Source organism: Bos grunniens, chromosome 26 (assembly GCF_055505025.1).
Source record: "Bos grunniens cultivar Pamir isolate PY7600 chromosome 26, Bosgru_T2T1.0, whole genome shotgun sequence".
NCBI lineage: Eukaryota > Metazoa > Chordata > Mammalia > Artiodactyla > Bovidae > Bos > Bos grunniens.
In genome coordinates this window covers 12,684,368-12,708,745 of record NC_141190.1, presented here as the reverse complement: position 1 = coordinate 12,708,745, position 24,378 = coordinate 12,684,368, and the positions used below count along the sequence as shown (strand labels likewise).

General features: G+C 42.6%; 1 long non-coding RNA gene across 15 annotated transcripts in view; it reads left to right on the top strand.

Moving 5' to 3' along the window:
* Window positions 1-4,976: 4,976 nt before the first annotated feature.
* LOC147344027 (uncharacterized) overlaps window positions 4,977-24,378 on the top strand; it is a 100,531-nt gene continuing 81,129 nt past the window's right edge. Inside the window, exons 1-4 of one of the 15 annotated variants that reach the window (XR_015155599.1) lie at window positions 5,002-5,644; window positions 8,056-8,199; window positions 13,173-13,243; window positions 19,792-19,863. This is a non-coding gene — a long non-coding RNA (uncharacterized LOC147344027). Of the gene's footprint in view, window positions 5,645-8,055; window positions 8,200-13,172; window positions 13,244-19,791; window positions 19,864-24,378 lie in introns of all 15 variants that reach the window. The other 14 variants (XR_015155603.1, XR_015155602.1, XR_015155610.1 and 11 more) reach the window with 14 other exon arrangements.

Here is a 24,378-nt window from a genome sequence, read left to right as displayed (position 1 = left end):
AGGCCTCCCTGTCCATCACCAACTCCCGGAGTTCACTCAGACTCACCTCCATCGAGTCAGTGATGCCATCCAGCCATCCCATCCTCTGTCATCCCCTTCTCCTCCTGCCCCCAATCCCTCCCAGCATCAGAGTCTTTTCCAATGAGTCAACTCTTCGCATGAGGTGGCCAAAGTACTGGAGTTTCAGCTTTAGCATCATTCCTTCCAAAGAACACCCAGGACTGATCTCCTTCAGAATGGCCTGGTTGGATCTCCTTGCAGTCCAAGGGACTCTCAAGAGTCCTCTCCAACACCACAGTTCAAAAGCATCAATTCTTTGGTGCTCAGCTTTCTTCACAGTCCAACTCTCACATCCATACATGACCACAGGAAAAACCATAGCCTTGACTAGATGAAACTTTGTTGGCAAAGTAATGTCTCTGCTTTTGAATATGCTATCTAGGTTGGTCATAACTTTCCTTCCAAGGAGTAAGCGTCTTTTAATTTCATGGCTGCAGTCACCATCTGCAGTGATTTCGGAGCCCAGAAATGTAAAGTCTGACACTGTTTCCACTGTTTCCTCATCTATTTCCCATGAAGTGATGGGACCAAATGCCATGATCTTCGTTTTCGGAATGTTGAGCTTTAAGCCAACTTTTTCACTCTCCTCTTTCACTTTCATCAAGAGGCTTTTGAGTTCCTCTTCACTTTCTGCCATAAGGGTGGTGTCATCTGCATATCTGAGGTTATCGATATTTCTTCTGGCAATCTTGATTCCAGCTTATGTTTCTTCCAGCCCAACGTTTCTCATGATGTACTCTGCATATAAGTTAAATACACAGGGTGACAATATACAGCCTTGATGTACTCCTTTTCCTATTTGGAAACAGTCTGTTGTTCCATGTCCAGTTCTAACTGTTGCTTCCTGATCTGCATACAAATTTATCAAGAGGCAGGACAGGTGGTCTGGTATTCCCATCTCTTTCAGAATTTTCCACAGTTTATTGTGATCCACACAGTCAAAGGCTTTGGCATAGTCAATAAAGCAAAAGTAGATGTTTTTCTGGAACTCTCTTGCTTTTTCCATGATCCAGTGGATGTTGGCAATTTGATCTCTGGTTCCTCTGCCTTTTCTAAAACCAGCTTGAACATTAATCAGGAAGTTCACGGTTCACATATTGCTGAAGCCTGGCTTGGAGAATTTTGAGCATTACTTTACTAGCCTGTGAGATGAGTGCAATTGTGTGGTAGTTTGAGCATTCTTTGGCATTGCCTTTCTTAGGGATTGGAATGAAAACTGCCCTTTTCCAGTCCTGTGGCCACTGCTGAGTTTTCCAAATTTGCTGGCATGTTGAGTGCAGCACTTTCATAACATCATCTTTCAGGATTTGGAATAGCTCAACTGGAATTCCATCACCTCCACTAGCTTTGTTCGTAGTGATGCTTTCTAAGGCCCACTTGACTTCACATTCCAGGATGTCTGGCTCTAGGTCAGTGATCACACCATCGTGATTATCTGGGTCGTGAAGATCTTTTTTGTACAGTTCTTCTGTGTATTCTTGCCATCTCTTCTTAATATCTTCTGCTTTTGTTAGGTCCATACCATTTCTGTCCTTTATCAAGCTCATCTTTGCATGAAATGTTCCTTTGGTATCTCTGATTTTCTTGAAGAGATCTCTAGTCTTTCCATTCTGTTGTTTTCCTCTATTTCTTTGCATTGATCCCTGAAGAAGGCTTTCTTATCTCTTCTTGCTATTCTTTGGAACTCTGCATTCAGATGTTTATATCTTTCCTTTTCTTCTTTGCTTTTCACTTCTCTTCTCTTCTTTTCACAGCTATTTGTAAGGCCTCCCCAGACAGGCATTTTGCTTGTTTGCATTTCTTTTCCATGGGGATGGTCTTGATCCCTGTCTCCTGTACAATGTCATGAACCTCATTCCATAGTTCATCAGGCACTCCATCTATCAGATCTAGGCCCTTAAATCTATTTCTCATTTCCACTGTATAATCATAAGGGATTTGATTTAGGTCATACCTGAATGGTCTAGTGGTTTTCCCTACTTTCTTCAATTTAAGTCTGAATTTGGCAATAAGAAGTTCATGGTCTGAGCCACAGTCAGCTCCTGGTCTTGTTTTTGCTGACTGTATAGAGCTTCTCCATCTTTGGCTGCAAAGAATATAATCAATCTGATTTTGGTGTTGACCATCTGGTGATGTCCATGTATAGAGTCTTCTCTTGTGTTGTTGGAAGAGGATGTTTGTTATGACCAGTGCATTTTCTTGGCAAAACTCTATTAGTCTTTGCCCTTCTTCATTCCGTATTCCAAGGCCAAATTTGCCTGTTACTCCAGGTGTTTCTTGACTTCCTACTTTTGCATTCCAGTCCCCTATAATGAAAAGGACATCTTTTCAGCGGCTGCGACCAGCGTGTTAAAACTTAGGGGGCTGCGCCCGGCACGCTAAAGCACGGCTGAGAGAAGCCACCCTACGTCTGAGGTCAGGGGCAGAAGCCAAGAGCACCCCATGCACGAAGGGCGGCGGCCAAGAGGAGTTACCCCACGTCCGAGGTCAGGGGCAGCGGCAGAACGTACCAGACTGCGATGGCGCAGGAACGGCCGAGAGGAGCTACCCCGCGTTCAAGGTTGTGGGGGGAGGGGGGAGGGCGGCCGAGAGGATACCCAGCATCTGAGGTCAGGGGCGGCGACGAGAGGAGTTACCTGGCTTCCGAGGTCAGGGGCCAAGGGCGGGAGGAGCTACCCCACGCCCCCACGCCGTGGCCTGGGGCGGCGGCTGGGAGGACCAACTACGCCGGAGGCCAGGGGCAGTGGCCGGGAGAACCAACCCCACGTCCAAGGAGCCGTGGCTGCGTGGGCCCAGGAGAGCCTAGAGGAGCTATCCCATGATGAAGGTCAGGAAGGGCAGCAGTGAGGAGATACCCCTCATCCAAGGTAAGGAGCAATGGCTGCGCTTTGCTGGAGCAGCCGTGAAGAGATACCCCACACCCAAGGTAAGAGAAACCCAAGTAAGACGGTAGGTGTTGCAAGAGCACATCAGAGGGCAAACACACTGAAGCCATACACACAGAAAACTAGTCAATCTAATCACACTAGGACCACAGCCTTGTCTAACTCAATGAAACTAAGCCATGCCCATGGGGCAACCCAAGATGGGCGGGTCATGGTGGAGAGATCTGACAGGATGTGGTCCACTGGAGAAGGGAATGGCAAACCACTTCAGCATTCTTGCCTTGAGAACCCCATGAACAGTATGAAAAGGCAAAATGATAGGATACTGAAAGAGGAACTCCCCAAGTCAGTAGGTGCCCAATATGCTACTGGAGATCAGTGGAGAAATAACTCCAGAAAGAATGAAGGGATGGAGCCAAAGCAAAAAGAATACCCAGCTGTGGATGTGACTGGTGATAGAAGCAAGGTCCGATGCTGTAAAGAGCAATACTGCATAGGAACCTGGAATGTCAGGTCCATGAATCAAGGCATATTGGAAGTGGTCAAATAAGAGATGGCAAGAGTGAATGTCGACATTCTAGGAATCAGCAAACTGAAATGGACTGGAATGGGTGAATTTAACTCAGATGACCATTATATCTACTACTGCGGGCAGGAATCCCGCAGAAGAAATGGAGTAGCCATCATGATCAACAAAAGAATCTGATATGCAGTACTTGGATGCAATCTCAAAAACGACAGAATGATCTCTGTTCGTTTCCAAGGCAAACCATTCAGTATCACAGTAATCCAAGTCTATGCCCCAACCAGTAACGCTGAAGAAGCTGAAGTTGAATGGTTCTATGAAGACCTACAAGACCTTTTCTGGGACACAAGAAGCTACATTTCAATTTCCCTTGAGGCTAGATGGGGTTTACCTGACTGAATTCTAGAAAATGCAGTGAAGCAAAGGTGATGTTCTCCACCTCTAGGTCTGGCCCATTAAACCTCCTGCAGAGTCCGTGGTGCTCTCTCTGCTTCCTCATGTCCAGGCAGGATGTATAAGGACCAGTGCCAAGCTCAAGAGACCCTGGGGGATGTCAGATCCACCACAAGAAGAAGTGGAGTTCCTATGTCACCACCTGAAAGTCACCCACTGAAAGTCACCCACTGAACACCCTAATGGACCATGACATGAGTGAGTCCTAAACTTTAATGATGTTAAACCACTGAGATTTGGGGGTTGTTTCAGAAGTTCATTTCAGTTGCTCAGTCATATCCAACTCTGCAATCCCATGAGCTGCAGCACAGCAGGCTTCCCTGTCCGTCGCCAACTCCTGAAGCTTGCTCAAACTCATGTCCATTGAGTCAGTGATGCCATTCAACCATCTCATCCTCTGTCGTCCCCTTCTCCTCCTGCCTTAAGTCTTTCCCAGCATCAGGGTCTTTTCCAGTGAGTCAGTTCCTCACATCAGGTGGCCAAAGTATTGGAGTTTCAGCTTCAGTATCAGTCCTTCCAATGAATATTCAGGACTGATTTCCTTTAGGATGGACTGGTTTGATCTCCTTGCAGTCCAAGGGACTCTCAAAAGTCTTCTCCAAAACCACAGTTTCAGAAGTTAGGACACCCTAATTGTGAAGGATGAATGTTCAGCAGCCAAAATTGCACCCCCCCGACCTGATTCACTTCAATTTTTGTACTTACATTTTAAGAACGCAGTGAAGAATTTACACAGACCACTGCCAGTACTTACCTCCCATCTAATTCTCTCACATACCTATTCCCCCATCTTGTCCTCCAAAATTCTCAGAAAATTTCTCTCCTACGCCTAGTGCCCACACACCTCTTGTTCTTCAACTTCAGCTTTCTAAAGTTTCACCTTCCTTTTAAAATCTGCATAACAAAAGCTCAGAGTCTCTATAGGCAAAATAGAGCTCTCCTCTGAGAATGGGAGAGAGAGACAAAACAGCTGTTAGATAAAGGGGAAAGACTGGGGAAATCCATGCATTAATAATATTGTAACATTTATGAGGGTGAAAATTTGTAAACCACCTAAATATCAGACAATTAGAAAATGGTTAAATAAATAATGGCATACTTGTTACGGTTATAGGAACAAGATAGTTTTAATTTAGTCCCTGTGTTCATGGAGCTTATCATCTAACAGCCATTAATGATAAACAGATTTTGGAAATACAGTTAATAATAGGTTGAGCTGTACCCCACAGGCCTATGAGGCCTACACTTGCTTGGCTTTAAGACCGAAGAGCTTGGAGTCAGCAACACAGACACCAGTGGTTTAAAGGATGGGAGAGCTTTTCTGAAGCAAGGTCCTGGAGCAACAGCCCACTGCGTGCAGTAGAAGGCAGGAAGGACTTAGCAGCAGTCTTTGCTCCAGGGGAGGAAGGGGAACTTGCCAGTTATAGGGCAATTGACATCAGGTGGTCCATTAGTTACCAGGGAAACCAGCAGAGGGGCATGCCCCTCACCACCTCTTTGATAAGAACAAGCACCAGCTGGCACCTGTGTGTAGGACAATACCTAGGAAGTGCTGGGGCAAGTACACAGGAAGTTCAGCCCTGTGTGTAAAGTGTAGGTGAAACAGGCATTGGTTGGGCAGGGGATGCCCAGAGAGCAAGAGAACAGCTGTCTTGAGTGGCCTGACCATATATAATACAAAAAGAAAATTAATGGCACAACTTCAAGTGAAAACCTCCAGGTAAGAAGTTGCATTTTCATATATAGTAGTAAAATCTCAATTGAAGGAAAGCTTATATATGTAAGTCCTTGTGTATGTGTCTGTACAAACTGTTTAAGTGGTTGTCTCTTAATATTGACATTGTAAGTGATTTTTATTTCCTTTTTTATACTTTTCTATATGTTTAAAATGGTAATAAGTATATTTCTAATAATAAATGGGATTTATGGGGCTTCCCTGGTGGCTCAGCAGGAAAGGATCTGCTTGCAGTGCAGGAGATGCAGGAGGTGGGTTTGATCCCTGGGTGGGGAAGATGCCCTGGAGAAGGGCATGGAAACCCACTCCAGTACTCTTGCCTGGAGAATCTCATGGACAGAGGAGCCTGGTGGGCTGCAGTCCATGGGGTCTCAAAGAGTTGGACACAACTGAAACGACTAAACACAATAGCACAGCAGCCTATTATTTTAACTTTCTTCATAATTTTCTGCATTTTCCAAGTGTTGATAGAATGTGTAATTGGAAAAAAGCACCAATCAATATACAGTATTGATATCACTGTGTACTGAGACTGCCAAATTAGCTTCCTGATTTAATAGACTTTTGCCTTCCATAGCTCTATAGATCTAAATGTGTGTGTGTGTGTGTGTGTGTTTATTTATATTATAAATGGATTTTTAAAACAAAGTGGATTATTCCCAAAGCTCAGTTTGTATATGCTTTTCTGTACTGTTAGCATGGACTCTAATGAGATTGAGTTCACCTGCCCTTCAATATATAGACACTACAATTTTATCAGATGGCTTTTAAGTAAGCAAATTCATGTCCTTAAAATACAGAGATGTAATGATTAATAACCCTGGGCCATTCAGTTCAAATGTATTTAGTAAATTTGCTGTGCTTTCCTCTTGTCAATAGGGAAATCTATAGAGATATTAAAATGCAATATATATATTGTGCTTAAAGAAAATAACTTTTGCTCGATACAACACAAAGCCACTGAATGCTAACCTCCTGACATGTGCCCCTCCCTGAACTATCCAATGCCATTGAGAGAAGTGAGTGAATTATCGGGGGTGATTTTAATTTAGATTACTAAAACATTTCCATAGACATAGAAGTCTGAGTTGATTAAACTTTAAACTTATCTGATTATAGCACTTATTATATTATGGTTGAAGTTACAGGAAAGTACTTCAATTGATTGGATAATTATGAATAAATAGGAAAGGATATGACTTAGAGAATTTGTTTCAATTATTTAAGTGATTGCTATATGAAGGAAATAAAGAAACTGAAGTTGTCTTAACATTGTATCAAATTGTCAGGCAAAGCTTTGAAGATGAATGGCTTCATGGTGCCTGCGATGCCTAATTATCTTCCAGACATTGTTTACTTAGTTTAAGAGAGAAAAAGATAAGGATAAAAAACATGTAAATTCAACTAATAGAAAGGCTGACCTATTGACTATTACATGTCTCTAACTTATTTCCTCCGGAGAAGGCAATGGCACCCCACTCCAGAACTCTTGCCTGGAAAATCCCATGGACGGAGGAACATGGTGGGCTGCAGTCCATGAGGTCACTAAGAGTCGGACACGACTGAGTGACTTCACTTTCATTTTTCACTTTCATGCATTGGAGAAGGAAATGGCAACCCACTCTAGTGTTCTTGCCTGGAGAATCCCAGGGACGGGGGAGCCTGGTGGGCTGCTGTCTATGGGGTCGCACAGAGTCGGACACGACTGAAGCACCTTAGCAGCAGCAGCAGCAGCAGCAGCTTATTTCCTCAGCTGTTTTTAGAGAAGTCTCCCAGCAAATGTATCATTAGTCCTAATCAGGTCTCTCCCCCTGATAGCTTTACTTTGTTTGCAGCTGTTCTGTAGTTAGCCTTCCTGATTAATGAGCAGGATTAGTGGACAGTTACAATGGCTACTCAATCCAGTGTTCTTGGGGCTTCCTTGATAGCTCAGATAAGAATCTGTCAGCAATGTGGAAGACCTTGGTTCGATCCCTGGGTCAGGAAGATCCCCTGGAGAAGGGAATGGCAACCTACTCCAGTACAATTTCCTGGAGAATTCCATGGACAGAGGAGCCTGGTGGGCTACAGCCTGTGAGGTTGCAAAGAATCGGACATGACTGAGTGACTAACACTTTCACACATTTAAAAGTGCTGACCTCCACGGAGGATGTTTAATAGTGATCACTGTTTTCAACTCAAACTCAATCTGGGAGTTATGGTTCTTGTTCAAAGGCTAAGAAATGAAAGCTTCCTTTATACTGTGAAAGGAATTGGTACAGCAAAGCATGGACTAAACGTTAGTGGAAGAACTAGAGAGAGAGCGTCTCCTAGGGGGAAACCCATTTAAATGTTTTCTGCCTGTCCATGTACTTAAGTTAACTGTATTGTGACACTGTACATGCATCTTGTTACAGATTGGGATTAGTCATTATCATAAGATTGTTGGCATCTCCATAAAGGCATGTCTTAAAGAACTCGTCCATCATAACAGAATGATATCATAACAGAAAGATATCTGATCTGGATGCTCACCCACAAACTATAGACAGAGAAGACAGGTATAAAGATGTTTCTTTAATCTACAATCACTGCTTCTGTAGTCAGTCTCCCATCAGTGAAACAATGTTCAGCTCCCAATAACAGCCCAATATTGAGCAATTTGTAGGCTTAACATTCCTAATATCTCTGGCTGTTATCCCTTCAGGCTTCATCTTTTTTTTTTGTTAAGTTAGTCTTGACATCAATCGATAATGTCAAGCATGACTGTAAGTTGCTTTCACAGAGATTGTAGGACATAAAATTCTTAAATTACACAGATGTGTGACAGTTTAAGATTGGCAACTTATATTTTTAGGTCAGAAGTAGGTTTCCTTCCTTCCTTCTTTCCTTCCCGCCTCTCTCTCTCCTCTCCTCACTCTCTTCCTTTCTTTCTTCCTTTTTTTCCCTTCCTTCTTTCCTTCCATACCTTACCTTATTCCATGTAGGATTTGAGAAAACTTCTGTTCACTCATTCTAAGCCTTCCTAAATTGCAGGGCTAAAAAGAGGAGAAGTGTGCTACCTCTGTCTATTTTGGTATTTTATTTTCTCCAGTACCTACGGGAGGTAGAGGATGGCTCATGTTCCTTCAGCACCGCTGCACCTCTCTGTTGAGGGTCCATGGGTCAAAGTGAGGACAAAAAGAGAGTAGTTCTAAGTTATTGAGACTTTATTGTGGGATCTTAGACAAGTCACTTTTATTCCTTATCTGCTGCTGCTGCTGCTAATACGCTGCAGTTGTGTCTGACTCTGTGCGACCCCATAGACGGCAGCCCACCAGGCTCCCCCGTCCCTGGGATTCTCCAGGCAAGAACACTGGAGTGGGTTGCCATTTCCTTCTCCAATGCATGAAAGTGAAAAGTGAAAGTGAAGTCACTCAGTTGTGTCTGACACTTAGCGACCCCATGGACTGCAGCCTACCAGGCTCCTCCGTCCATAGGATTTTCCAGGCAAGAGTACTGAAGTGGGGTGCCATTGCCTTCTCCGATTCCTTATCTGCTGCTACTGCTGCTGCTGCTAAGTCGCTTCAGTCGTGTCCGACTCTGTGTGACCCCATAGACAGCAGCCCACCAGGCTCCCCAGTCCCTGGGATTCTCCAGATGAGATCACTGGAGTGGGTTGCCATTTCCTTCTCCAATGCATGAAAGTGAAAAGTGAAAGTGAAGTCACTCAGTCATGTCCGACTCTTAGCTACACCATGGACTACAGCCTACCAGGCTCCTCCGCCCATGGGATTTTCCAGGCAAGAGTACTGGAGTGTCTATTCCACTGATACTTGTGGCATAGAACTACAAGGAAGTGTCACTTACTGTTTCTTCAGGGAAAAGAATGCTGTATTTTCTTACTTGGATGTAGATATAAACACTTGAGCATTAGTAGGGCCTACTGCAAGGGGATCCAATCAGTCCATTCTAAAGGAGATCAGTCCTGGGTGTTCTTTGGAAGGAATGATGCTAAAGCTGAAACGCCAGTACTTTGGCCACCTCATGTGAAGAGTTGACTCATTGGAAAAGACTCTGATGCTGGGAGGGATTGGGGGCAGGAGGAGAAGGGGACGACAGAGGATGAGATGGCTGGATGGCATCACCGACTTGATGGATGTGAGTTTGGGTGAACTCCGGGAGTTGGTGATGGACAGGGAGGCCTGGCGTGCTGCAATTCATGGGGTTGCAAAGAGTCAGACATGACTGAAAGACTGAACTGAACTGAACTGAACCCAGATTTACGTTTGGCAAATCAACCAATTCTCCTTTGTTTTCTTAAATTGGTAATGTAAGGCAAATTTATAATAATAGTACATAGTATTTTTTGATTCCTTTATTATTTGCTCACTGTTTAAAATGAGTTATTTTATTTAAGCCCCCCCAAATAAGCTTATCATTAAGATTTTATTATCTCCATTTTTTTTTTTCCTATGTTGAAACTGAGGCATTGAGAGATTAAGCCACTGGTCCAAGATCTCATGAGTGATGAAGGCAGTGTTTAAACTGACTTGAAACTCCATACTCTAAGCCCCCAGACTTCCTCTGCACAGTTCAGTTCAGTCGTGTCCGACTCTTTGCGACCCCATGAGCTGCAGCACGCCAGGCTTCCCTGTCCATCACCAACTCCCGGAGTCCAGCCAAACCCATGTCCATTGAGTTGGTGATGCCATCCATCCATTTCATCCTCTGTTGTCCCCTTCTCCTCCTGCCCTCAATCTTTCCCAGCATCAGGGTCTTTTCAAATGAGTCAGCTCTTCGCATCAGGTGGCCAAAGTACTGGAGTTTCAGCTTCAGCATCAGTCCTCCCAATGAACACCCAGGACTGATCTCCTTTAGGATGAACTGGTTGGATCTCCTTGCAGCCCAAGGGACTCTTAAGAGTCTTCTCCAACACCACAGTTTAAAAGCATCAATTCTTCAGAGCTCAGCGTTCTTTATAGTCCAACTCTCACATTCATACATGACCACTGGAAAAACCATAGCCTTTACTAGATGGACCTTTGTTGACAAAGTAATGTCTCTGCTTTTTAATATGCAGTCTAGGTTGGTCATAACTTTCCTTCCATGGAGTAAGCGTCTTTTAATTTCATGGCTGCAATCACCATCTGCAGTGATTTTGGAGCCCCCCAAAATAAAGTCAGCTACCTTCTTCAGTGATCAATGCAAAGAAATAGAGGAAAACAACAGAATGGGAAAGACTAGGGATCTCTTCAAGAAAATCAGAGATACCAAAGGAACATTTCATGCAAAGATGAGCTTGATAAAGGACAGAAATGGTATGGACCTAACAGAAGCAGAAGATATTAAGAAGAGATGGCAAGAATACACAAAGAACTGTACAAAAAAGATCTTCACGACCCAGATAATCACGATGGTGTGATCACTGACCTAGAGCCAGACATCCTGGAATGTGAAGTCAAGTGGGCCTTAGAAAGCATCACTACGAACAAAGCTAGTGGAGGTGATGGAATTCCAGTTGAGCTATTCCAAATCCTGAAAGATGATGCTGTGAAAGTGCTGCACTCAATATGCCAGCAAATTTGGAAAACTCAGCAGTGGCCACAGGACTGGAAAAGGTCAGTTTTCATTCCAATCCCAAAGAAAGGCAATGCCAAAGAATGCCCAAACTACCGCACAATTGCACTCATCTCACATGCTAGTAAAGTAATGCTCAAAATTCTCCAAGCCAGGCTTCAGCAATATGTGAACCGTGAACTTCCTGATGTTCAAGCTGATTTTAGAAAAGGCAGAGGAACCAGAGATCAAATTGCCAACATCCACTGGATCATGGAAAAAGGAAGAGAGCTCCAGAAAAACATCTATTTCTGCTTTATTGACTATGCCAAAGCCTTTGACTGTGTGGATCACAATAAAGTGTGGAAAATTCTGAAAGAGATGGGCATACCAGACCACCTGATCTGCCTCTTGAGAAATTTGTATGTAGGTCAGGAAGCAACAGTTAGAACTGGACATGGAACAACAGAGTGGTTCCAAATAGGAAAAGGAGTTCATCAAGGCTGTATATTGTCACCCTGTTTATTTAACTTATATGCAGAGTACATCATGAGAAATGCTGGGCTGGAAGAAGCACAAGCTGGAATCAAGATTGCCAGGAGAAATATTAATAACCTCAGATATGCAGATGACACCACCCTTATGGCAGAAAGTGAAGAGGAACTCAAAAGCCTCTTGATGAAAGTGAAAGTGAAGAGTGAAAAAGTTGGCTTAAAGCTCAACATTCAGAAAATGAAGATCATGGCATCCAGTCCCACCACTTCATGGGAAATAGATGGGGAAACAGTGGAAACAGTGACAGACTATTTGGGGGAGGTCCAAAATCACTATAGATGGTGACTGCAGCCCTGAAATTAAAAGACTCTTACTCCTTGGAAGGAAAGTTATGACCAACCTAGATAGCATATTCAAAAGCAGAGACATTACTTTGCCAACAAAGTTTCATCTAGTCAAGGCTATGGTTTTTCATGTGGTTACAGTTGGACTGTGAAGAAGGCTGAGGGCTGAAGAATTGATGCTTTTGAACTGTGGTGTTGGAGAAGACTCTTGAGAGTCCTTGGACTGCAAGGAGATCCAACCAGGCCATTCTGAAGGAGATCAGCCCTGGGATTTCTTTGGAAGGAATGATGCTAAAGCTGAAACTCCAGTACTTTGGCCACCTCATGCGAAGAGTTGACTCATTGGAAAAGACTATGATGATGGGAGGGATTGGGGGCAGAAGGAGAAGGGCACAACAGAGGAGGAGATGGCTGGATGGCAGCACTGACTCGATGGACGTGAGTCTGAGTGAACTCCAGGAGTTGGTGATGGACAGGGAGACCTGGCGTGCTGCGATTCATGGGGTCGCAAAGAGCCGGACACGACTGAGTGACTGATCTGATCTGATCTCATCTGACTGTTTCCACTGTTTTCCCATCTATTTGCCATAAAGTGACGGGACCAGATGCCATGATTTTAGTTTTCTGAACGTTGAGCTTTAAGCCAACTTTTTCACTCTCCTCTTTCACACTCGTCAAGAGGCTCTTTAGTTCTTCTTCACTTTCTGCCATAAGGGTGGTGTCATCTGCATATCTGAGGTTATTGATATTTCTCCTGGCAGTCTTGATTCTAGCTTGTGCTTCCTCCAGCCCAGCGTTTCTCATGATATACTCTGCATATAAGTTAAATAAGCAGGATAACAATATACAGCCTTGATGTACTTCTTTCCCTATTTGGAACCAGTCTGTTGTTCCATGTCCAGTTCTAACTGTTGCTTCCTGACCTGCATACAGCCAAACTTAGGGAGTTTCTGGTTAAATATGTCCTTGTAAAGCATTTTTACTCCTCTTTGCTCCCTTAAAACTCATCTAAAGTAGCAAAAGGATGAAAAACAAGGGAAAACAACCCCCTCATATTCAATGAAAGAATAAAATGATCCCAGCTGCAACCTGTCCCCAAATGCCCCAGATTTCTCTCAAATGTCTCAAACCTAAAGACTCATCCTATAATTCTTTAGATTCACAGGATATCTTCTATGCTGTGGTGGTACACAGGTCACCAAATGAGGACTAGCTCATGGAGACCCAGGTTAGTAGTTCTCATTGGTAGGAATGGCATCTCTAACAGAAAAGAGACATCCCTTTTCTAAAAGAAAACTGACATCCCTTTGGGGGGAGGGTGGCGTTAATTTTCTTTGTTGTTGAGATATAGTTGCTTTACAATACAATATAAATTGCAGAGGTACAAGATGTGCATGTGTGCATGCTAAGTCGCTGCAGTTGTGTCCAGCTCTTTGCAACCATATGGACTGTAGCCCGCCAGGCTCCTCTGTTGGTGGGATTCTCTAGGCAAGAATACTGGAGTGGGTTGCCATGCCCTCCTCCAGGGGATCGTCCAGACCCAGGAATTGAACCCATGTCTCTTATGTCTTCTGCATTGGCAGACAGGTTCTTTACCACCAGCACCACTTGGGAAGCCCAATGTACAGGATAACGGTTCACAAATTTTAAAGATTATCCTCTATTTATAGTTACTATAAAATAGTGGCCGTATTTGCTGTCCACTGTATCTTGGTAGCTTATTTATTTTATGCATAGTAGATTGTACCTCTCACATATGAAGAAACCGAGGTTCAGAGAGGCTAAAGAGTCTAAGCTTACCCTGAGAGTAAGGAAGTAAAAGGTAGAGATGGGATTAGAGTCTAAGACAGGCTGGATATCACGATTGTCTAAATCTGTCTAAACAGCAGCAGAATAAAGGGGAGCAGGGAAGCTCTGTTTTTCACCTACTCATATCCTAGAAAGGACTTGATTGACAGAAGCACTAATCCTCAGAGATGATGGGGGGACATTTTCCCAGGGCAAAGCATTAAGTCTCCCACCTCTGGACTTGCCCTCTGGCCAATTTCAGCAATCACCTCCTCCCTCCCCACCTTGACATTGTCCCCTCCCTCACCCCAACTATGGCTCCTGATCTCCTGGTCTGAGTCAGCTGGGGCTTCTGAATTGCTAGGAATGGCAAGAGGAGGCACTTGGGGAGGAGCAGAGCAATCAGGGCTGTGATTTGAATTGTTCATCTGTTGGTTTTTTTGTGTATAGGTACTAGAAATATGAGTCAGGAGAATAAATGTGGGTAATCAGAACTTCACTGGTTCTCTAACCAGTGGCACAGATCGGTTCTGAAGTTCCACAGTCCTCAAGCTCTAAATCCCAATATTAAAATTTCTTACACACTTACCTCTGCCTCCTGCATAATTCTGGATGTGAGTCATCCCCTTTCTCCTTCTCCCAAGCATTGCTTTCAGTTACATATCTTTTGGTTCTAACTCATTTTGACCCTGTTTATCCCTGGGTTTATTATTCACCAGCCGTCTTCATTACCATTTCAGTATTTCACTGCAGACTGAAAAATATTCCATTGTGATGCTGAAAGACACTGAGCAGAAGTGTTACCTCCATGAACTTTCTCTCCTAAGGAAGGCTGGACAGTGAGAGAGAGGGGGCTGTCTGTAGCTGAAAGTGAGGGGCCCATACTAGGGGCTGTATATATTCCAATCTCTTTTGTAATCTATATGTTTTACCAGCCAGGAATGTTGGCAGTGGGCACCCTTTTGAAGTGGATGAAGGTGTCCAGACAGCTGTTTCCTTTCATTCTGATGAAAACTGTTAGCTTAACATATGCACCAGAACTCCTAGCCCGCCATATAAATTGTGATAGATTTACCTACCGCCATGAACCTGAACTGACTTTGTGGACAGCTCAAGATTGCTCTCCCCTGTCCACATTATTCCTTAGCTAACAGTTGGCTTCATTTAAAGAAGACTCACTATTTTCATTTTAAAGGAAGCAGAAAAAAAAAATCATAAAAGTTACCCCAAAACATAGGAAGAGTTTAGACAAATAGGTGTATATATTTTAAAGAAATTACACTGTGTTTTCTAAAGGACTGCTCAGAGGGTTCTGTGAAGACACTATAATAAATCAAGCAGAAAATGAATGGTGTGTCAGTAGAATTTAGGGAAGAACTGCAAGAAAACAAAATCATTACAGAGATGAAGCACACTTCAGAAATGATAAGAGAGGAAAAAGAAGCAGCACAATGCTGAAAAACGCAGCCAGAGGTAAAAGTGCTGAATAGGCTTGAGGAATCATAAAAGCAAAATGGAAAAGACAGAGGTATTGAAAAGGGTATATGGGAATCCCCGGGGGTCCCATGGCTAGGACTCAGTGCTGTCACTGCCTGGGGCCCAGGTTACATTCCTGGTGGGAGAACTAAGATCCTGCAGTGTAGGGGGAAAAAAAGGCGAGGGAGAAGGGGTATAAAAAAGTGGTCAGAGTGGAAGACAGAGAAAAGGCAATGAACAGAAGTATAATTTATTTTCTGAAGAAAAGAACAGAATAAATAGAACAGAAAAAGTATTCCAGCATATCATTTATGCACTCAAGGAATATTGATTGAGTACGTATGTAAATTATGTACTTATGTAGCAAGACTTTTTCTTGGGGATGGTCTTTTTTTTTTTTTTTTGTACATGTACTAGAATTTTTTTTTTAATTTAATTTTATTTTTAAACTTTACATAATTGTATTAATTTTGCCAAATATCAAAATGAATCCGCCACAGGTATACATGTGTTGGGGATGGTCTTGATCCCTGTCTCCTGTACAATGTCACGAACCTCCATCTATAGATCATCAGGCACTCTGTCTATTGGATCTAGTCCCTTAAATCTATTTCTCACTTCTACTGTATAGTCATAAGGGATTTGATTTAGGCCATACCTAAATGGTCTAGTGGTTTTCCCCACTTTCTTCAATTTCAGTCTGAATTTGGCAATAAGGAGTTCATGGTCTGAACCACAGTCAGCCCCTGGTCTTGTTTTTGCTGACTGTATAGAGCTTCTCCATCTTTGGCTGCAAAGAATATAATCAATCTGATTTTGGTCTTGACCATCTGGTGATGTTCATGTGTAGAGTCTTCTCCTGTGTGGTTGGAAGAGGGTGTTTTGCTATGACCACTGCATTCTCTTGGCAGAACTCTATTAACCTTTGCCCTGCTTCATTCTGTACTCCAAGGCCAAATTTGCCTGTTACTCCAGGTGTTTCTTGACTTCCTAGTTTTGCATTTCAGTCCCCTATAATGAAAAGGACATCTTTTTTGGGTGTTAGTTCTAGAAGGTCTTGTGGGTCTTCGTAGAACCATTCAACTTCAGCTTCTTCAGCATTACTGGTTGGGACATAGACTTGGATTATTGTGATATTGAATAGTTTGCCTTGGAAATGAACAGATCATTCTGTCATTTTTGAGATTGCATCCAACTACTGCATTTCAGATTCTTTTGTTGATTATGATGGCTACTCCATTTCTTCTAAGGGATTCCTACCCACAATAGTAGATATAATGGTCATCTGAGTTAAATTCACCCATTCCAGTCCATCTTAGTTTGCTAATTCCTAGAATGTTGATGTTCATTCTTGCCATCTCCTGTTTGACCACTTCCAATTTGCCTTGATTCATGGATCTAGCATTCCAGGTTCCTATGCAATATTGTTCTTTACAGCATCAGACCTTGCTTCTATCACAAATGCCATCCACAACTGGGTGTTGTTTTTGCTTTGGTTCTGTCCCTTCATTCTTTCTGGAGTTATTTCTCTACTGATATCCAGTAGCATATTGGGCACATACTGACCTGGGGAGTTCATCTTTCAGTGTCCTGTCTTTTTGCCTTTTCATACTGTTCATGGGGTTCTCCAGGCAAGAATACTGAAGTGGTTTGCCATTTCCTTCTCCAAGGGACCACATTCTATTAGACCTCTCCACCATGACTCATCTTTCTTGGGTGGCCCCACAAGGCATGGCTTAGTTCCATCGAGTTAGACAAGCTGTGGTCCATGCGATCAGATTGGCTAGTTGTCTGTGATTGTGGTTTCAGTCTGTCTGCCTTCTGAAGCTCTCAGGCTTCAGTAATACATGAACCATGAACTTCCAGATGTTCAAGCTGGTTTTAGAAAAGGCAGAGGAACCAGAGATCAAATTGCCAACATCCACTGGATCATGGAAAAAGCAAGAGAGTTCCAGAAAAACATCTACTGCTTTATTGACTATGCCAAAGCCTTTGACTGTGTGGATCACAATAAACTGTGGAAAATTCTGAAAGAGATGGGCATACCAGACTACCTGATCTGCCTCTTGAGAAACCTATATGCAGATCAGGAAGCAACAGTTAGAACTGGACATGGAACAACAGAGTGGTTCCAAATAGGAAAAGGAGTACGTCAAGGCTGTATATTGTCACCCTGCTTATTTAACTTATATGCAGAGTACATCATGAGAAACACTGGGCTGGAGGAAGCACAAGCTGGAATCAAGATTGCCGGGAGAAATATCAGTAACCTCAGATATGCAGATGACACCACCCTTATGGCAGAAAGTGAAGAAGAACTAAAGAGCCTCCTGATGAAAGTGAAAGAGGAGAGTGAAAAAGTTGGCTTAAAGCTCAACATTCAGAAAACTAAGATCATGGCATCCGGTCCCATCATTTCATAGCAAATAGATGGGGAAACAGTGCCAACAGTGGCTGACTTTATATTTGGGGGCTCAAAAATCACTGCAGATGGTGACTGCAGCCATGAAATTAAAAGACGCTTACTAAAATAAATAAATAAAAGACGCTTACTCCTTGGAAGGAAAGTTATGACCAACCTAGAGAGCATCTTCAAAAGCAGAGACATTACTTTGCCAACAAAGGTCCATCTACTCAAGGCTATGGTTTTTCCAGTAGTCATGTATGGCTGTGAGAGATGGACTATAAAGAAAGCTGAGTGCTGAAGAATTGGTGCTTTTGAACTGTGGTGTTGGAGAAGACTCTTGAGAGTCCCTTGGACTGCAAGGAGATCCAACCAGTCCATCCTAAAGGAGATCAGTCCTGGGTGTTCATTGGAAGGACTGATGTTGAAGCTGAAACTCCAATACTTTGGCCACCTGATGTGAAGAGCTGACTCGTTTGAAAAGACCCTGATGCTGGGAAAGATTGAGGGCAGGAAGAGAAGGGGATGACAGAGGATGAGATGGTTCGATGGCATCACCGACTCAATGGACATGAGTTTGGGTGGACTCTGGGAGTTGGTGTTGGACACGGAGGCCTGGCGTGCTGTGGTTCATGGAGTCGCAAAGAGTCGGACATGACTGAACGACTGAACTGAACTTATGTAACTCTAATACATAAGGGGAAAAGTATCAAGTAAAAATATAACAGAAGACAATTTTCTTAAACTAAATAAAAACATGAATTTGCAGATTAAAAAGGCACAGTTTATCCTAGGAAGAAAAAATCTACAATCTTGATATAGAGTAATTAAAATTAAGACACCTCTGGCTCAGATGGTAAAGCGTCTGTCTACAATATGAGAGACCTGGGTTCGATCCCTGGGTTGGGAAGATTCCCTGGAGAAGGAAATGGCAACCCACTCTAGTACTGTTGCCTTGAAAATCCCATGGATGGAGGAGCTTGGTGCAGGCTACTATCCATAGGGTTGCAAAGAGTCGGGCACGACTGAGTGACTTCACTTTCACTTTCAGGGGAAATTACTGTTTTAGGAATAAAGGAAAATTTAGTGGTAAGAAAATTTAGATCTTAACAGGGGAAAAATATGTTTGGTGCCATGTTTCTTAATGGGATCAGTCACTGTCTGAAGGCAATGGAACAAGTATCTACCAATATCAAGTGGATTGGGTATACAAGTGGAAAGTTGTAAAACAGGCATTCTGAATTATATGGTCTCAGTGATCCAATCTTGAAAAATCTACGTGATGACAAAATGTAGCACATTAAGAGATAAATGACAATGTCATGATGTATGGAGTAGTGGTGAAACTCATGGAATTAGCAAATGATCTGCGTTCGATCTCTGGGTTGGGAAGATCCCCTGGAAGAGGGCATAGCAACCCACAGCAGTGTTCTTGCCTGGAGAATCCCCATGGACAGAGGAGCCTGGTGGGCTACTACAGTCCATGGGTTCAGAAAGAGTCAGACCCAAATGAGCGACCAAGTACAGCACAGCACAGTACGAGGACTATGATCACAATCAGACTGTCATGCTACCAACTTTTACAACATTGAAATAATTGTGTAATGAATAAAAAGTAGGAATTGAGGGAGGGATGGTGGGAGAAACTATGGTGTTAATTTTCATATCTTTCAAGAAGGAATGAATAGGCATTCATTATACTTAAAATAAGTAATTAAAAAAGAATCTTGGCATAATTTAAGAAATAACTTTATGTCTTTTTATAAATGAAATCTCATAAATATTACTTGGAGATTTAGTAATTTTTCAGTTGCTCTTTGGTACCCTCTGGCAAATTTTGGGGACACTAAATTTATACTGAAAAATTATATCTTGCTTAAGCAATAGATTTTAAGATGATCCCAGAATGTGAATATTACATGCAATCAACATTTTCTTTGAAAATCTCTTTAGAAAGTTTAATCTCCCACTTTGGAAGAAATTGGTATTTTCTTGTTAGAGTACTAGATAAGGTAGTAAGTTGTGTATGTGGAGGCATACTGTGCAAACGGTATCTCCTTTTGCGTGCCAACTCTCCTATTTAGTTCAATGAGATGCTTGCATTACAGAGATACATTGTGATTGACCATGAGTGAGGAACAGATGGAAATCTCTCTTATGCTCCTTGAATGAAGGGGAAGGTAAGTTGAAGCGTCTGCACTATGTAAATTTTTCCTCTTCCTCTCTCTATCTAAGTGTGTGGCTGTATCTATGTAAGTTAAATAAATGCTTAGTGTCGACTTAGAAAAAGATAGCATAAGAGTTGTGAGTTTCAGTTTTATTTAGGCTCTTGCTGAGGACTAAAGCCTGAGAGATAGCCACTCAGTAGCTCTGAGGAGACTGCTTTAAAGAGGAGCCAAAGTATATATGGTTTTTGGCTGGGAAATTCATGCAGTCAAGTATGTTGCTGTTGAGTTGCTAAGTTATGTCTGACTCTTTTGTGACCCCATGGACTGTAGCCCACCAGGCTTCTCTGTCCATGGGATCTTCCAGGCAAAAGTACTGGAGTGGGTTGCCATTTCCTTCTCCAGGGGGTCTTCCTGACCCAGGGATTGAACCCTGCGTTAGCAGGTGTTGGCCTGCATTGGTAGGTGGATTCTTTACCACCGAGCCACCTATATATATCTTAGTAAAAGATTACTGTTAATCACAAAGAATAGACATCTCAAATTAATTATTTTAGGGCTTTTCTGTGTATGGGGAGATGCAAGAATCTGGGGTTATTGAAATTCTTCCTGAAGTATGCATCCAACTATGTAAGGGCTTGCTTTCCCAAGGCACAGAGTGCCTCATCTCTTTTCCATCCTGGATTCCTTTCTGGGTGCACTGTTGGGGTCAGCTGCAGTGGATTACAACTTAACCCTTGTAGAACTGAGTGGTGAGTAATGTTCTTTGTCTTAGTGATCTTAGTTTTTAATGTACCCACATTAGATAATGTGACTCTATGGAAATATTTTAATTAAAAGCAGCAGGTCGTGTAAGTTCATTTTGCAAAAGTTTTCATTACTCCTCTCTCTTCTCCTTCCTACCTCCCTTTTCATTCCTTCCTCCTTTCTTTATTTCTCTATCTTTTATCTATTTGTTTTGTATCTTTCTGTGTACATCCTTCTATTCATCCAACCATGTATACAGTAATGTGTGTGACATATATGTGTATGTGTGTTTTTAGAGAAGTGTGTGTGCTTGTATATATATGTTTATGTATGTATGTACATACATATATATATATATATATATGGGGCTTCCCAGGTGGTGCTAATGGTAAAGAACCAGCCTGCTAATGCTGGAAATGTAAGAGACAGGTTTGATCCCTGGGTCAGGAAGATCCCCTGGAGAAGGGCATCTAGTATTCTTGCCCGGAGAATCCACGGACAGGAGCCTGGCGGGCTACCATCCATAGGGTCACAAAGAGTCAGACACGACTGAAGCGACTTAGCAAGAGCTAGATAGATATATTTATCTGACTTACCTGAAAAGGTGTCTACCATATGGTGACCATGCTAATCTCCAGTAGGTGGGATTTGGGTAGTATTGTGTTGTCTTTTTTCCTTCTATTCAGTATTCCTAGAACTGTTTTACAAGAAAGTATAATTTTATAAAACTGTTAAGTCATTCTTTCCTATTCTCTATACATAAATAATTATATAAAATTGACTCCTAACATGTTATACCATTATATCTGCAGGTAGAGCTGCACAAACACTGCATTTTGTACTTAGATCCGTAGGGAGCTGGAAAAAGCTGATTAGCCAAAGAAGCGAGGCTTGGTCTGTCTCCATGCTCCAGCTCCTCCCCTGTTAGCCTTCTCTGCTGGTTTCTCCTATAGAGCTCCCGTTCCCAAGCTTTACTGGTTGTGTTCTCTTTGGGCTGTCATCCTGGAGACAACCCACTCTCCCTGGGGACCATTCGCTGTCAGCTTGTCATTATCAGCTTTCTAATCATTTCTTCTCATGTTCTCTCACTTTCTTCTTTCATTTTGCTTTTATGCTGCTCTCTGCCTCACCTCCCTTCTTTCCCTCCACTTCTCCCTACTCTTTCTGTGGTACCATGCTTTCTTTATTTTCTTATTTATTTTTATTGAAGTGTAATTGATTTGCAATGTTGTTAATTCCTGTTATACAACAAGTGATTTGATTATAAGCATACATATATTCTTTTTCTAATATCCTTTTCCATTATGGTTTATCATAGGGTTTTTTAAAATTGGACGATAATTGCTTTACAATATTGTGTTGGTTTTTGTTGCACAACAATGTGAATCAGCTACGTGTGTACATATGTGCCCTCCCTCTTCAGTCTCCCTCTTACCCCCACCCCCATCCCACTCCTCTAGGTCACCACCGCTGAGCTCCCTGTGCTATACACCGAGTTCCACTAGGCATCTCTTTTGTGCATGGTAGTGAACATACACCAGTTCTACTCTCTCAGTTTCTCCTGCCTTCTCCTTCCTCTGTGTCCATGATGCCATGCTTTCTATACTGTGACCTCAGTTTATTTCATCTGGACTTTCTTTTCTATTTTCTCACTCATAGGGTGAGGCTCTTCTTGGCATTCCTAAGGGTAGTTTCTTATTTTGCCCAGGAAGGACTGATGTAGTGGACTCTGCCATCAGAATCTTATCTCTTTCCAAAAAAATCATTATCTTGGTTCCCAGGAATAACTGAAAGCATCTTTAGTAGAAGCTACAGGGCATGGGCTCAAGGAAGAAAGGCTATCGGAGCTGTCCAATGACCAGTGGCAAATGGAGTGGCCAGCAGGCATACCCCACAGGCATCTTATCTCACATGTGTGCCCTCTCCATGCAGGTACAGTTGCAGAAGTGTTTCTGTACTTCACTGACTTATGCTCGCTGTCTTTATGCAGGATCTCAGTCTGTTGTTGACAGGGTCTTCCCATAATTTTTGAGAATTCCTAGAGGTATTCTTGAGAAATTTGTATGCAGGTCAGGAAGCAACAGTTAGAACTGGACCTGGAACAACAGACTGGTTCCAAATAGGAAAAGGAGTACATCAAGGCTGTATTTTGTCACCCTGCTTATTTAACTTATATGTAGAGTACATCATGAGAAACGCTGGGCTGGAAGAGGCACAAGCTGGAATCAAGATTGCCGGGAGAAATATCAATAACCTCAGATATGCAGATGACACCACCCTTATGGCAGAAAGTGAAGAGGAACTCAAAAGCCTCTTGATGAAAATGAAAGTGGAGAGTGAAAAAGTTGGCTTAAAGCTCAACATTCAGAAAACGAAGATCATGGCATCTGGACCCATCACTTCATAGGAAATAGATGGTGAAACAATGGAAACAGTACCAGACTTTATTTTTCTGGGCTCCAAAATCACTGCAGATGGTGACTGCAGCCCTGAAACTAAAAGACGCTTACTCCTTGGAAGGAAAATTATGACCAACCTAGATAGCATATTCAAAAGCAGAGACATTACTTTGCCAACAAAGGTTCATCTAGTCAAGGCTATGGTTTTTCCTGTGGTCATGTATGGATGTGAGAGTTGGACTGTGAAGAAGGCTGAGCACCGAAGAATTGATGCCTTTGAACTGTGGTGTTGGAGAAGACTCTTGAGAGTCCCTTGGACTGCAAAGAGATCCAACCAGTCCATTCTGAAGGAGATCAGCCCTGGGAGTTCTTTGGAAGGAATGATGCTAAAGCTGAAACTCCAGCACTTTGGCCACCTGATGCAAAGAGTTGACTCACTGGGAAAGACTCTGATGCTGGGAGGGATTGGGGGCAGGAGGAGAAGGGGACAACAGAGGATGAGATGGCTGGATGGCATCACTGACTCGATGGACGTGAGTCTGGGTGAACTCCGGAAGTTGGTGATGGACAGGGAGGCCTGGCGAGCTGCGATTCATGGGGTCGCAAAGAGTGAGCGATTGAACTGAACTGAACTGAGAGGTATTCTCATAGGCACTCATGTAAACTCCTCTGCTTCTTCTGTTCTGGACTGTAATCAGTGTTTGCTTCCCAAGAAGCCCCTTGAGAGAGGAGCTTATATGACTGCAGTTGCCAGTACCTTTGTCCAAATACTAAAGACAAATAGATTTCCTGGGATGCTGCAAAACATTCTGAGCCCAGGTGCAGACATTGCTCAGGGAAGAGAACCAGACTTGAGACCAACATTACGCTGTTGTCCTATTTCCTTCATCTTTCTTCTTCAGCACTTACAGAAAGACCAACTTTCTCAATATCCTCCCAAAACTATCAATCAGACAAATTAGTCTTATGGAAATGAACTGAGGGCAGCTACCCACCAGTCCATTACATATGATCAGGCCTGCCTAAATCCTAGTTCAGACTTTCCTCCTGAATTTTTTCAATGCACAGTTGAGTCAAATGCCCTAGATAAATCCCAACCCTTTCAAAAATCAATAACAAATAAATATAATTTAAAACATACATAAATACATTAAATCAATAACAAGGTTTTGGGTTTGAATGATATGGAACAATTGCTAATTTACCTTGGTCTGAATATTTTATCCATAAAATGTTACAACCTCGGATGTACAGTTAGCCTAAACAACAAAAAGATGTTCAATGAAAGCATCAGTTTATTTTAGTTACTTTTCCTCTTGTCATTCTAAACATTTAAAATCTGTGAGTATAAAGTCATTGAAAATTCTCAGGTTTTGTCTGTCTA